The 14,729-nt window shown below is 43.3% G+C and overlaps 10 non-coding genes across 10 annotated transcripts; 7 read left to right on the top strand and 3 right to left on the bottom strand.

Annotated features, from left to right (window-relative positions):
• Positions 1-1,719: 1,719 nt before the first annotated feature.
• On the top strand, positions 1,720-1,801 carry trnal-gag (transfer RNA leucine (anticodon GAG)). The gene has a single exon. It is a non-coding gene; the product is annotated as a tRNA-Leu (tRNA).
• Positions 1,802-2,454: 653 nt separating this feature from the next.
• trnae-uuc (transfer RNA glutamic acid (anticodon UUC)) lies at positions 2,455-2,526 on the top strand. The gene has a single exon. It is a non-coding gene; the product is annotated as a tRNA-Glu (tRNA).
• Positions 2,527-3,924: 1,398 nt separating this feature from the next.
• On the bottom strand, positions 3,925-3,996 carry trnad-guc (transfer RNA aspartic acid (anticodon GUC)). The gene has a single exon. It is a non-coding gene; the product is annotated as a tRNA-Asp (tRNA).
• Positions 3,997-4,135: 139 nt separating this feature from the next.
• trnal-aag (transfer RNA leucine (anticodon AAG)) lies at positions 4,136-4,217 on the top strand. The gene has a single exon. It is a non-coding gene; the product is annotated as a tRNA-Leu (tRNA).
• Positions 4,218-6,338: 2,121 nt separating this feature from the next.
• Positions 6,339-6,410, bottom strand: trnad-guc (transfer RNA aspartic acid (anticodon GUC)). The gene has a single exon. It is a non-coding gene; the product is annotated as a tRNA-Asp (tRNA).
• Positions 6,411-6,549: 139 nt separating this feature from the next.
• On the top strand, positions 6,550-6,631 carry trnal-aag (transfer RNA leucine (anticodon AAG)). The gene has a single exon. It is a non-coding gene; the product is annotated as a tRNA-Leu (tRNA).
• A 643-nt stretch (positions 6,632-7,274) lies between these two features.
• On the top strand, positions 7,275-7,346 carry trnae-uuc (transfer RNA glutamic acid (anticodon UUC)). The gene has a single exon. It is a non-coding gene; the product is annotated as a tRNA-Glu (tRNA).
• Positions 7,347-8,752: 1,406 nt separating this feature from the next.
• Positions 8,753-8,824, bottom strand: trnad-guc (transfer RNA aspartic acid (anticodon GUC)). The gene has a single exon. It is a non-coding gene; the product is annotated as a tRNA-Asp (tRNA).
• A 139-nt stretch (positions 8,825-8,963) lies between these two features.
• Positions 8,964-9,045, top strand: trnal-aag (transfer RNA leucine (anticodon AAG)). Its single transcript has one exon. It is a non-coding gene; the product is annotated as a tRNA-Leu (tRNA).
• Positions 9,046-9,688: 643 nt separating this feature from the next.
• trnae-uuc (transfer RNA glutamic acid (anticodon UUC)) lies at positions 9,689-9,760 on the top strand. The gene has a single exon. It is a non-coding gene; the product is annotated as a tRNA-Glu (tRNA).
• Positions 9,761-14,729: the final 4,969 nt, after the last annotated feature.

The following is a 14,729-nucleotide window of genomic DNA, read 5'->3' as shown; positions in this document are numbered from 1 at the left end:
GGCGCGAAATTCATTTGAGCGGAAGACAGAGGTGTGAGAGGAGTTCTTTAAAACCGCAGAGAATCTTAAAAAGCTTACAGAAAGCAAGAAAAACTTACGGCGGGGGCATGTCGGACATTCGCCGTTGTTTTCGATGATATTGTCCCGTACCAAGGTTTCGATGTCTGGAGTCTTTGGCGGAATCAAGCCTTCTCCTCTGCCTGGAATGGCCGAGTCTCTTCGACGGCCGTTGACGGACCCGCCAGCGTTAAGGGAGACCAGCGAGCCGGAGATGTAAACGGAAAATCTGTAAGTAAATATATGTATATATGTATTGTATACCGCATGTTTTTTTCTTGTAAAATGAGAATCATTTGACTCACCAGACTGCGATTGTGTTAAAACGTTCGCGTTAGGATCTTAAGGCAATTCCTCTATGACACAAAATAATGAATACACATAATATTAAATAATTCGAAGGTTTAAACACACCTCGATAATCATCTTCCAACTTTGTAAGATCGATCAAACAAAATCCTTCGTCTTTCACTTCGTCGTCATCGGCTGGTAAAAAAAAGAAAAGTATTACAACGTCGTACACGTGCAATGCTTTTAACGTTTAAATGCTTAAAAGGAGTTAAACAATTGTCTAATAACATGGTAAAGCAGAGGTAATGGTGTGTGTGTGTGTGTGTGTGTTTATGTGTGTGTGTGTGTGTGTGCGTGTGTGCGTGCGTGTGTGCATGTCCACATCTTCCCACGGAACATTCCCAGCCATCAATACATCGAAGCAGGGTCAAACATATGGTTAACCTTAACCTAATTAGTTCCTCCCAATCGTTTAAATATATTTTTTCGTGAGGTCTGGAAGTTGTTTCAAACGATCATAAACATTTAAACTGTCAAATGGCTGGTCAGATGCTGATCAGATGACATTCTCAAGCTTCCTTAAAAACTGACCTCAACCCTCCTTTGTTCCCTCTTAACCAATCCCTCTCCAGGTCTTAAACCCACCCTCTTCCTGGTTGAATCACTCCCTCCTCGGGTCTTAAACCCGACCTCCTCAGGTCTTAAACCCACCCTCTTCCTGGTTAAAACTCTACCCTCTTCCTGGTTAAAACTCCACCCTTTTCCTGGTGAAATCCCTCCCTCTTCAGGTCTTAACGTCACCCTCTTCCTGGTTAAGACTCCACCCTCTTCCTGGTTGAACCAATTCCTTTTCAGGTCTTAACTACATCCTCTTCCTGGTTAAAACTCCACCCTCTTCCTGGTTTAACCACTCCCACTTCAGGTTTTATCTCCACCCTCTTCCTGGTTAAATCACTCCCTCTTCAGGTCTTAAACCCACTCTCTTCCTGGTTAAATCACTCCCTCTTCAGTTCTTAAATCCCCCTCTTCCAGGTTAAAACTCCACCCTCTTCCTGGTTAAAACTCCACCTTCTTCCTGGTTAAACCACTCCCACCTCAGGTCTTAACTCTACCCTCTTCCGGGGTAAGCCACACCCACTTGACCTTGACCTTTGACCCTTGAACTTGACCCCTCATGAATCATTGATTTATGACCCTTCATAAATTATTGATTTATAACCCCCCATAAATCATTTTTTGACAGAAGGTGTCCCCTTAAATTTTCTAACATCCTTGGCTTTTGCCTGCCACACCGCAACCAAAGTGTTGCCATGTCATATTTTTGCTATCTCATAATGCCGACAATTTGATCCTCGGAAAGCTGGGAATAAGGGTAGTGTGGCCGAGCGGTCTAAGGCGCTGGATTGAGGCTCCAGTCTCTCGGGAGGCGTGTGTTCAAATCTCACCGCTGCCATCTTTTGCTGGTAACGCATTTGTATCTTCCCTGACTGAGGCAATAAGACTCTTGGCCTCATTTGGAAAGCTTTCAAAAATAGGGCCCGAACGTTAGCTTTGGAGTTTTCCATGCCAGGTATGCAATAAAAAAAAAACACAACCAGCACAGTTTTAAGGCCCGCCAGCAGCCTCTGAAAAAGCTAAAAGGTGGACGTGGTTGTGTGTTTATCCACATGTCGTTTGAAGATCACCGCCCCTACTTAAGACATTCAGTCCACTTTTATCTGCTTCTGTATTTTGATGACACCGCAGTGATAGGATGTATCACTGGCCGGCACGGAGCGACATACAGGAGGGAGTTAGCCTGTCTGGTGACATTGTGTAGAAACAACAACCTTATCCTCAACAGGGACTATACTAAGAAGACAAAAGAAGACATGAGGAAAGAAAGTCTGTTCGTTACTGTTACTATTGTACAATTTTTACACATCCAAGTCCAAATTCATGCAGCAGTTTCCATAGTGTAGTGGTTATCACTTCACTGAGACACAGAAGTTACCCCGGTTCAAATAATACAATTCACATTTCTGACATAGTATATGAATGCAACGGGTGCTTCACAGATTTGTCAAGAAATCATGCAGGAGACAAGTGTCTGAACAAATCATCAGTTCCCTGGTGGTCTAGTGGCTAGGATTCGGCGCTTTCACCGCCGCGGCCCGGGTTCGATTCCCGGTCAGGGAAAGCTATCCATTCCGTTCTCATAGCAGGAAATTTCTATAAAACTTATGTGACTTCCATGTTTAATGCTCATGATATACAAAGCATTATCGTTGACATTTTACATAAAGGCAATGTGGACATTGCTCCAATTTGGCCAAAAAAAGGTGCCTGAGATGCCCAGCTTTCCTCTTTCTTGTTCTCTTCCAGTTCCACGGCACGACACCTTTCCAGTTCACCCCACACCCGAGCCGAGTCACTGACGGCATCCAGATCTTGTTGGTTGAATTGCACAGGCAGGAGAGAGCAGACTAACGAATGACACATCATCTGCACTCCTCCACACTAACATGCTGTAGAACATCCTCATAGCCTCGTTTTTTCATGGATACCTTGCAACGTTCCGTTTCTCAGATCTTTAGGCAGGACCAAAACGCCACACTTCTTTGGAGCCGGGCAGAAGGTATTTGTTTAGTTGTGTGAGGCATTTTCCCTGCGGCTTTAGCAGACGGCCAACCTGTTGCGGTGATGGCTGTCAGTCGGGGCTTGTCCAGGATGGAGGAAATTTGCCTTGATTTTAATCTCTTCGTTGCAGGTTCTCGGTCAAACAGAGCGAGACAAGGGCCAGTTTCTTGTTTGAACTTTTCCTCTGACGTCAGATAATACGGAGGATCAATGCCTAACAGCTGATAGAGATTGTAAGTTCTAATTGATTTCAAACACCCAGTTAGAGCCTCGCAGGCAGTGTTTAGGCCAGGATTGATTTCGGCAAGATGACTCAACGTGATTGCAACATGACATGAGGCACTTTTGGCTGTTCTGATTCATAGGGCGAGTTCAGTTGCTCGGATAGTGGCAGAATATGTTCCCCGGCTGGTATTGTACAGTTTTTTAGGATGCTGTTTCCAAATCCAACCTTAGCTTTAACTTTCTCAATATGATATTTGAAGGTGACCAACATAGACTGTCTGTGGTTGTATTCAAGCTGTTTTCCGTACCATCTGACTTTAGGCTAACCATTGGTGTATTTGTATATGTGTAATTAAACTGTTGTCAGTGTTTGCTCATCGGTGGTTAGATGTGTTGTAGTAAATAAGACCATATAGGGCTTCGCCTAAGGACTTTTCTAATTCTACCAAGGTTGATTTTTCTAATGCTATGTCGAGGTCGTCAGCTGCTGCATCCCTAACCTTTTATTTGACGCATTGACTCTGACAAACGATTTTCCCTTTTTGAAGACTTGCTTTTGCGTCCTAATTTAGAAGGGTGGAAAAAACATTAGTAAAATACTGTGTTTGATTTCTATAGGGCTGTGCAGCAACGCCGAGTCCACACATCACAACATTCGGAGAATGATACTTTGGTCACTTCTCAAATTTCAACAAGATTGTAACTGAAGAAAATTTGAGGTACCTAAACCATCTCCCCGTCAGGGAATCGAACCCTGGTCTTCCGCGTGACAGGCGGAGATGCTGTCCACTATACTAACGAGGACTGCTTGACATAGTGTTTTCCAGGGGACAAGCAAAATTCCTTGGCTTTTGCCTGCCACACCGCAGCCAAAGTGTTGCCATGTCATATTTCTGCTATCTCATAATGCCGACAATTTGATCCTCGGAAAGCTGGGAATAAGGGTAGTGTGGCCGAGCGGTCTAAGGCGCTGGATTAAGGCTCCAGTCTCTCGGGAGGCGTGGGTTCAAATACCACCACTGCCATCTTTTGCTGGTAACGTATTTGTATCTTCCCTGACTGAGGCAATAAGACGCTTGGCCTCATTTGGAAAGCTTTCAAAAATAGGGCCCAAACGTTAGCTTTGGAGTTTTCCATGGCAAGTATGCAATGAGAAAAAAACACAACCAGCACAGTTTTAAGGCCCGCCAGCAGCCTCTGGAAAAGCTAAAAGGTGGACGTGGTTGTGTGTTTATCAACATGTCGTTTGAAGATCACCGCCCCTACTTAAGACATTCAGTCCACTTTTATCTGTTTCTGTATTCTGATGACACCGCAGTGATAGGATGTATCACTGGCCGGCACAGAGCGACTTACAGGAGGGAGTTAGCCTGTCTGGTGACATTGTGTAGAAACAACAACCTTATCCTCAACACGGACTACACTAAGAAGACATGAGGAAAGAGAGTCTGTTCGTTATTGTTACTATTGTACAATTTTTACACATCCAAGTCCAAATTCATGCAGCAGTTTCCATAGTGTAGTGGTTATCACTTCACTGAGACACAGAAGTTACCCCGGTTCAAAAAATACAATTCACATTTCTGACATGGTACATGAATGCAATGGGTGCTTCACACATTTGTCAAGAAACCATGCATGAGACAAGTGTCTGAACAAATGATCAGTTCCCTGGTGGTCTAGTGGCTAGGACTCGGCGCTTTCACTGAGGCGGCCCGGGTTCGATTCCCGGTCAGGGAAAGCTATCCATTCCGTTCTCATAGCAGGCAATTTCTATATAACTTATGTGACTTCCATGTTTTATGCTCATGATATACAAAGCATTATCGTTGACATTTTCCATAAAGGCAAAGTGGACATTGCTCCAATTTGGCCAAAAAAAGGTGCCTGAGATTCCCAGCTTTCCTCTTTCTTGTTCTCTTCGAGTTCCATGGCACGACACCTTTCCAGTTCACCCCACACCCGAGCCGAGTCACTGACGGCATCCAGATCTTGTTGGTTGAATTGCACAGGCAGGAGAGAGCAGACTAAAAAATGACACATCATCTGCACTCCTCCACACTAACATGCTGTGGAACATCCTCATAGCCTCATTTGTTCACGGATACCTTGCAACGTTCCGTTTCTCAGATCTTGGGCGATTTAGGCAGGACGAAAACGCCACACTTCTTTGGAGCCGGGCAGAAGAGATTTGTTTAGTTGTCTGAGGCATTTTCCCTGCGGCTTTAGCAGACGGCCAACCTGTTGCGGTGATGGCTGTCAGTCAGGGCTTGTCCAGGATGGAGGAAATTTGCCTTGATTTTAATCTCTTCGTTGCAGGTTCTCGGTCAAACAGAGCGAGACGAGGGTCAGTTTCTTGTTTGAACTTTTCCTCTGACGTCAGATAATACGGAGGATCAATGCCTAACAGCAGATAGAGATTGTAGGTTCTAATTGATTTCAAACACCCAGTTAGAGCCTCGCAGGCAGTGTTTAGGCCAGGATTGATTTCGGCAAGATGACTCAACGTGATTGCAACATGACATGAGGCACTTTTGGCTGTTTTGATTCATAAGGCGAGTTCAGTTGCTCGGATAGTGGCAGAATATGTTCCCCGGCTGGTATTGTACAGTTTTTTAGGATGCTGTTTCCAAATCCAACCTTAACTTTAACTTTCTCAATATGATATTTGAAGGTGACCAACATAGACTGTCTGTGGTTGTATTCAAGCTGTTTTCCGTACCATCTGACTTCAGGCTAACCATTGGTGTATTTGTATATGTGTAATTAAACTGTTGTCAGTGTTTGCTCATCGGTGGTTAGATGTGTTGTAGTAAATAAGACCATATAGGGCTTCGCCTAAGGACTTTTCTAATTCTACCAAGGTTGATTTTTCTAATGCTATGTCGAGGTCGTCAGCTGCTGCATCCCTAACCTTTTATTTGACGCATTGACTCTGACAAACGATTTTCCCTTTTTGAAGACTTGCTTTTGCGTCCTAATTTAGAAGGGTGGAAAAAACATTAGTAAAATACTGTGTTTGATTTCTATAGGGCTGTGCAGCAACGCCGAGTCCACACATCACAACATTCGGAGAATGATACTTTGGTCACTTCTCAAATTTCAACAAGATGGTAACTGAAGAAAATTTGAGGTACCTAAACCATCTCCCCGTCAGGGAATCGAACCCTGGTCTTCCGCGTGACAGGCGGAGATACTGTCCACTATACTAACGAGGACTGCTTGACATAGTGTTTTCCAGGGGACAAGCAAAATTCCTTGGCTTTTGCCTGCCACATCGCAGCCAAAGTGTTGCCATGTCATATTTCTGCTATCTCATAATGCCGACAATTTGATCCTCGGAAAGCTGGGAATAAGGGTAGTGTGGCCGAGCGGTCTAAGGCGCTGGATTAAGGCTCCAGTCTCTCGGGAGGCATGGGTTCAAATACCACCACTGCCATCTTTTGCTGGTAACGTATTTGTATCTTCCCTGACTGAGGCAATAAGACGCTTGGCCTCATTTGGAAAGCTTTCAAAAATAGGGCCCAAACGTTAGCTTTGGAGTTTTCCATGGCAGGTATGCAATGAGAAAAAAACACAACCAGCACAGTTTTAAGGCCCGCCAGCAGCCTCTGGAAAAGCTAAAAGGTGGACGTGGTTGTGTGTTTATCAACATGTTGTTTGAAGATCACCGCCCCTACTTAAGACATTCAGTCCACTTTTATCTGTTTCTGTATTCTGATGACACCGCAGTGATAGGATGTATCACTGGCCGGCACAGAGCGACTTACAGGAGGGAGTTAGCCTGTCTGGTGACATTGTGTAGAAACAACAACCTTATCCTCAACACGGACTACACTAAGAAGACATGAGGAAAGAGAGTCTGTTCGTTATTGTTACTATTGTACAATTTTTACACATCCAAGTCCAAATTCATGCAGCAGTTTCCATAGTGTAGTGGTTATCACTTCACTGAGACACAGAAGTTACCCCGGTTCAAAAAATACAATTCACATTTCTGACATGGTACATGAATGCAATGGGTGCTTCACACATTTGTCAAGAAACCATGCATGAGACAAGTGTCTGAACAAATGATCAGTTCCCTGGTGGTCTAGTGGCTAGGATTCGGCGCTTTCACTGCCGCGGCCCGGGTTCGATTCCCGGTCAGGGAAAGCTATCCATTCCGTTCTCATAGCAGGCAATTTCTATATAACTTATGTGACTTCCATGTTTTATGCTCATGATATACAAAGCATTATCGTTGACATTTTCCATAAAGGCAAAGTGGACATTGCTCCAATTTGGCCAAAAAAAGGTGCCTGAGATTCCCAGCTTTCCTCTTTCTTGTTCTCTTCGAGTTCCATGGCACGACACCTTTCCAGTTCACCCCACACCCGAGCCGAGTCACTGACGGCATCCAGATCTTGTTGGTTGAATTGCACAGGCAGGAGAGAGCAGACTAACAAATGACACATCATCTGCACTCCTCCACACTAACATGCTGTGGAACATCCTCATAGCCTCATTTGTTCACGGATACCTTGCAACGTTCCGTTTCTCAGATCTTGGGCGATTTAGGCAGGACGAAAACGCCACACTTCTTTGGAGCCGGGCAGAAGAGATTTGTTTAGTTGTGTGAGGCATTTTCCCTGCGGCTTTAGCAGAGGGCCAACCTGTTGCGGTGATGGCTGTCAGTCAGGGCTTGTCCAGGATGGAGGAAATTTGCCTTGATTTTAATCTCTTCGTTGCAGGTTCTCGGTCAAACAGAGCGAGACGAGGGTCAGTTTCTTGTTTGAACTTTTCCTCTGACGTCAGATAATACGGAGGATCAATGCCTAACAGCAGATAGAGATTGTAGGTTCTAATTGATTTCAAACACCCAGTTAGAGCCTCGCAGGCAGTGTTTAGGCCAGGATTGATTTCGGCAAGATGACTCAACGTGATTGCAACATGACATGAGGCACTTTTGGCTGTTTTGATTCATAAGGCGAGTTCAGTTGCTCGGATAGTGGCAGAATATGTTCCCCGGCTGGTATTGTACAGTTTTTTAGGATGCTGTTTCCAAATCCAACCTTAACTTTAACTTTCTCAATATGATATTTGAAGGTGACCAACATAGACTGTCTGTGGTTGTATTCAAGCTGTTTTCCGTACCATCTGACTTCAGGCTAACCATTGGTGTATTTGTATATGTGTAATTAAACTGTTGTCAGTGTTTGCTCATCGGTGGTTAGATGTGTTGTAGTAAATAAGACCATATAGGGCTTCGCCTAAGGACTTTTCTAATTCTACCAAGGTTGATTTTTCTAATGCTATGTCGAGGTCGTCAGCTGCTGCATCCCTAACCTTTTATTTGACGCATTGACTCTGACAAACGATTTTCCCTTTTTGAAGACTTGCTTTTGCGTCCTAATTTAGAAGGGTGGAAAAAACATTAGTAAAATACTGTGTTTGATTTCTATAGGGCTGTGCAGCAACGCCGAGTCCACACATCACAACATTCGGAGAATGATACTTTGGTCACTTCTCAAATTTCAACAAGATGGTAACTGAAGAAAATTTGAGGTACCTAAACCATCTCCCCGTCAGGGTATCGAACCCTGGTCTTCCGCGTGACAGGCGGAGATACTGTCCACTATACTAACGAGGACTGCTTGACATAGTGTTTTCCAGGGGACAAGCAAAATTCCTTGGCTTTTGCCTGCCACACCGCAGCCAAAGTGTTGCCATGTCATATTTCTGCTATCTCATAATGCCGACAATTTGATCCTCGGAAAGCTGGGAATAAGGGTAGTGTGGCCGAGCGGTCTAAGGCGCTGGATTAAGGCTCCAGTCTCTCGGGAGGCGTGGGTTCAAATACCACCACTGCCATCTTTTGCTGGTAACGTATTTGTATCTTCCCTGACTGAGGCAATAAGACGCTTGGCCTCATTTGGAAAGCTTTCAAAAATAGGGCCCAAACGTTAGCTTTGGAGTTTTCCATGGCAGGTATGCAATGAGAAAAAAACACAACCAGCACAGTTTTAAGGCCCGCCAGCAGCCTCTGGAAAAGCTAAAAGGTGGACGTGGTTGTGTGTTTATCAACATGTTGTTTGAAGATCACCGCCCCTACTTAAGACATTCAGTCCACTTTTATCTGTTTCTGTATTCTGATGACACCGCAGTGATAGGATGTATCACTGGCCGGCACAGAGCGACTTACAGGAGGGAGTTAGCCTGTCTGGTGACATTGTGTAGAAACAACAACCTTATCCTCAACACGGACTACACTAAGAAGACATGAGGAAAGAGAGTCTGTTCGTTATTGTTACTATTGTACAATTTTTACACATCCAAGTCCAAATTCATGCAGCAGTTTCCATAGTGTAGTGGTTATCACTTCACTGAGACACAGAAGTTACCCCGGTTCAAAAAATACAATTCACATTTCTGACATGGTACATGAATGCAATGGGTGCTTCACACATTTGTCAAGAAACCATGCATGAGACAAGTGTCTGAACAAATGATCAGTTCCCTGGTGGTCTAGTGGCTAGGATTCGGCGCTTTCACTGCCGCGGCCCGGGTTCGATTCCCGGTCAGGGAAAGCTATCCATTCCGTTCTCATAGCAGGCAATTTCTATATAACTTATGTGACTTCCATGTTTTATGCTCATGATATACAAAGCATTATCGTTGACATTTTCCATAAAGGCAATGTGGACATTGCTCCAATTTGGCCAAAAAAAGGTGCCTGAGATTCCCAGCTTTCCTCTTTCTTGTTCTCTTCGAGTTCCATGGCACGACACCTTTCCAGTTCACCCCACACCCGAGCCGAGTCACTGACGGCATCCAGATCTTGTTGGTTGAATTGCACAGGCAGGAGAGAGCAGACTAACAAATGACACATCATCTGCACTCCTCCACACTAACATGCTGTGGAACATCCTCATAGCCTCATTTGTTCACGGATACCTTGCAACGTTCCGTTTCTCAGATCTTGGGCGATTTAGGCAGGACGAAAACGCCACACTTCTTTGGAGCCGGGCAGAAGAGATTTGTTTAGTTGTGTGAGGCATTTTCCCTGCGGCTTTAGCAGAGGGCCAACCTGTTGCGGTGATGGCTGTCAGTCAGGGCTTGTCCAGGATGGAGGAAATTTGCCTTGATTTTAATCTCTTCGTTGCAGGTTCTCGGTCAAACAGAGCGAGACGAGGGTCAGTTTCTTGTTTGAACTTTTACTCTGACGTCAGATAATACGGAGGATCAATGCCTAACAGCAGATAGAGATTGTAGGTTCTAATTGATTTCAAACACCCAGTTAGAGCCTCGCAGGCAGTGTTTAGGCCAGGATTGATTTCGGCAAGATGACTCAACGTGATTGCAACATGACATGAGGCACTTTTGGCTGTTTTGATTCATAAGGCGAGTTCAGTTGCTCGGATAGTGGCAGAATAGGTTCCCCGGCTGGTATTGTACAGTTTTTTAGGATGCTGTTTCCAAATCCAACCTTAGCTTTAACTTTCTCAATATGATATTTGAAGGTGACCAACATAGACTTTCTGTGGTTGTATTCAAGCTGTTTTCCGTACCATCTGACTTTAGGCTAACCATTGGTGTATGTGTATATGTGTAATTAAACTGTTGTCAGTGTTTGCTCATCGGTGGTTAGACGTGTTGTAGTAAATAAGACCATACAGGGCTTCGCCTAAGGACTTTTCTAATTCTACCAAGGTTGATTTTTCTAATGCTATGTCGAGGTCGTCAGCTCCTGCATACCTAACCTTTTATTTGACGCATTGACTCTGACAAACGATTTTCCCTTTTTGAAGACTTCCTTTTGCGTCCTAATTTAGAAGGGTGGAACAAACATTAGTAAAATACTGTGTTTGATTTCTATAGGGCTGTGCAGCAACGCCGAGTCCACACATCACAAAAATCGGAGAATGATACTTTGGTCACTTCTCAAATTTCAACAAGAATGTAATTGAAGAAAATTAGAGGTACCTGAACCATCTCCCCGTCAGGGAATTGAACCCTGGTCTCCCGCGTGACAGGCAGAGATACTGTCCACTATACTAACAAGGACTGCATAACATGGTGTTTTCCAGGGGACAAGCAAACATCAGAGATAATTTAAGGGGACACCTTCTGTCAAAAAATTATTTATGGGGGGTCATAAATCAATGATTTATGAGGGGTCAAGTTCAAAGGTCAAGTTCAAGGGTCAAAGGTCAAGTGGCTGTGGCTTACCCCGGACGAGGGTGGAGTTAAGACCTGAGGTGGGAGTGGGTTAACCAGGAAGAGGGCAGAGTTTTAACCAGGAAGAGGGTGGAGTTTTAACCAGGAAGAGGGTGGAGTTAAGACCTGAAGTGGGAGTGGTTTAACCAGGAAGAGGGTGGAGTTTAACCAGGAAGAGGGTGGAGTTAAGACCTGAAGAGGGGGTTATTTAACCAGGAAGGGGGTGGAGTTTTAACCAGGAAGAGGGTGGGTTTAAGACCTGAAGAGGGAGTGATTTAACCAGGAAAAGGGTGGAGTTTAACCAGGAAGAGGGTGGGTTTAAGACCCGAAGGGGGTGGGTTTAAGAGCTGAAGAGGGAGTGATTTAACCAGGAAGAGGGTGGGTTTAAGACCTGGAGAGGGATTGTTTAAGAGGGAACAAAGGAGGGTTCAGGTTGAGGTCAGGTTTTAAGGAAGCTTGAGAATGTCATCTGATCAGCATCTGACCAGCCATTTGACAGTATAAATGTTTACGATCGTTTGAAACAACTTCCAGACCTCACGAAAACATATTTAAACGATTGGGAAGAACTAATTAGGTTAAGGTTAACCATATGTTTGACCCTGCTTCGATGTATTGATGTCTGGGAATGTTACGTGGGAAGATGTGGACACGCACACACGCACGCACAAACGCACACACACGCACACACACACACACACACACCATTACCTCTGCTTTACCACGTTATTAGACAATGGTTTAACTCCTTTTAAGCATTTAAACGTTAAAAGCATTGCACGTGTACGACGTTGTAATACTTTTTTTTTTTTTTACCAGTCGATGACGACGAAGTGAAAGACGAAGCACTTTGTTTAAACGATCTTACAAAGTTGGAAGAAGATTATCAAGGTGTGTTTAAACCTACGAATTATTTAATATTATGTGTATTCATTATTTTGTTTCATAGAGGAATTGCCGTAAGATCCTAACGTGATCGTTTTAACACAATCGCAGTCTGGTGAGTCAAATGATTCTCATTTTACAAGAAAAAAAGCATGCGGTATACAATACATATATACATATATTTACTTACAGATTTTCCATTTTTATCTCCGGCTCGCTGGTCCCCGTTAACGCTGGCGGGTCCGTCAACGGGCGTCGAAGAGAGTCGGCCATTCCAGGCAGAGGAGAAGGCTTGATTGCGCCAAAGAACCCAGACATCGAAACCTTGGTCCGGGACAATATCATCGAAAACAACGGCGAATGTCCGACATGCCCCCGCCGTAAGTTTTTCTTGCTTTCTGTAAGCTTTTTAAGATTCTCCGCGGTTTTAAAGAACTCCTCTCACTCCTCTGTCTTCCGCTCAAATGAATTTCGCGCCTAAGGGGAATGGGCGGGGACTGATTCCGGAGGTGGGCGGTTGTTTCCGGCAAGCAACCTTCTGGTGTGCATTAGCGTCACCTACTGAAATGGAGTGTGGAACAAGATGGATCCCTACTCTATATTCTTTTATTTAACCCAATGTTTTTTAAATACGTGTATAATGCTTTGTATCCTATGTGTTGTGAATTCCATCCTACTATATCTTCCAAGGAACCCAAAGACATGTTACCACACCTCCCGCTTTATTTATTCTATAGATTGCCTGAACTATTTCATAAACTAAATCTTGTCTTGTTTCTGATGCTATGTTTTTTTATGCTCATCAATGCACTGCTGGAGTCCGATCACACAACTACTTTCCTTGCTTTGTTTTCCTCTATCCAGTTAACTGCCATATAAATTGCTACCAATTCCCCCGTAAAAACAGATAGTTTATCACTGATTATTTTATTTAATACTATGTTTCCTTGTGTGATAACTGCTGCAGCTCTTACCTTTAATTTTTTTTATAGTTTTTGATGCATCCGTATATATCAAATCTCAATCTATTAGTTTGTCCGTGGAAATTCCTGTATTTGTTGCCTCTTGTTTTTTTTATTTCTTGAACTATTCACACTTCTGTTCTTTTCTACACTTTCTTGATTTCTCACTTTAAGTGCCTCTGCGTATGTAATATTTATTTCAACTTTGATTTGTTGTACTTTTGCTGCCTGTTTCATGATGTATGGCTTTTGATTATTTCTTTTTTCAATCTACAATTCCAATAAATAACACGTATTTCCAGATTACTGATAACTTTTAAAAAAAAAATGTAATTCCTGAATAAGATAATTGTATCGAATCCAATGGATTGTCTGGTCCTAAAACCTCTTTGTAATGTTTGTTTGATTCCCCCAAAATACGACACAGTCTAATTTGAAAAACATATGTGCCTCGTCGGCTGTAGTAAAAAAAAAAAAAACCCATGCCTCCTCGGTCTAACCTCTCCCAGCCCCTTTTCTGCCGTGTCAAAGATGGATCAAAGACCACCCTTGCCCCTAACCCCCACTTCTTCTTCACTACCAAGAGAACAGTAATTAATCCGAGCTGAGTTTTTTAAAATATTCCAACATGACTTTTTACTTTCATTTTGTATCAAAGCTGAGTTGTGCTCTCTGGTTTATTTTGCAAATGAACATGATCATGTACAAGACTCACCTACCCACAATGCACTGCAGCCCAACGCTCCTGGTCGGATGTTTGTATCGGGGTTCATGGAGAGATGCGGTAAAGAGTGGTAGCCAAGACACACGGTCACACACGGTCACACACGGTCACACTCGGCAATTATTTTGACCTGGGGAGCAGATTTAGAGGAAAAAATGTGTCTGGGGGGCCGGGATATCTGATTTTCAGGTACAAAAAACTTCACAATGACACAAAATAAACACAACAGTTAAACCTCACACTAAAAACAAGACATTTACTTGTACGTTCAAAAGACAGAATAGAACAAGACAAGACATGCAATGCCATCTACAAAATGTTATGTAAATGTTAGTCATTACGCATGTGGCTATGGTTTTAATGTATTTGTTACAGACATGTTTACGTCAAGTAACATCACATGGTTCCATTTGCACCTTTCAACAAATCTGAAAAGGAATATTAAGAAGTAAAACTTATATTTAATCCTACCTCTTCTCCGAGCACACGGTGACTGTACATACGGGTCGAAAAATGTTGACCTAATTCAGCATTTCTCAAAGTGTGGGGAATAGAGACATGACAGGTGGGGCGCGAGGAACGGGAGGAAATTTCACTTAAATTTTTTTTTTTTTTTTTTTTTTACCATGCTTTCATTTTCTATACACACTGTAAATCACTTTGTGATTCTGTTTGTGAAATCCGCCGTATAAATAAATGTAAATTACTTATTTTTCCTGTAGGCTTTAAATTTCTCGGTAGGAGCGAAAGTTTGACAGATATAGCAA

Source organism: Nerophis ophidion, unplaced genomic scaffold, assembly GCF_033978795.1.
Source record: "Nerophis ophidion isolate RoL-2023_Sa unplaced genomic scaffold, RoL_Noph_v1.0 HiC_scaffold_130, whole genome shotgun sequence".
NCBI classification, from domain to species: Eukaryota; Metazoa; Chordata; class Actinopteri; order Syngnathiformes; family Syngnathidae; genus Nerophis; species Nerophis ophidion.
Note: the sequence above shows the minus strand (reverse complement) of the source record. Positions and strands in the feature narration are given on the sequence as shown.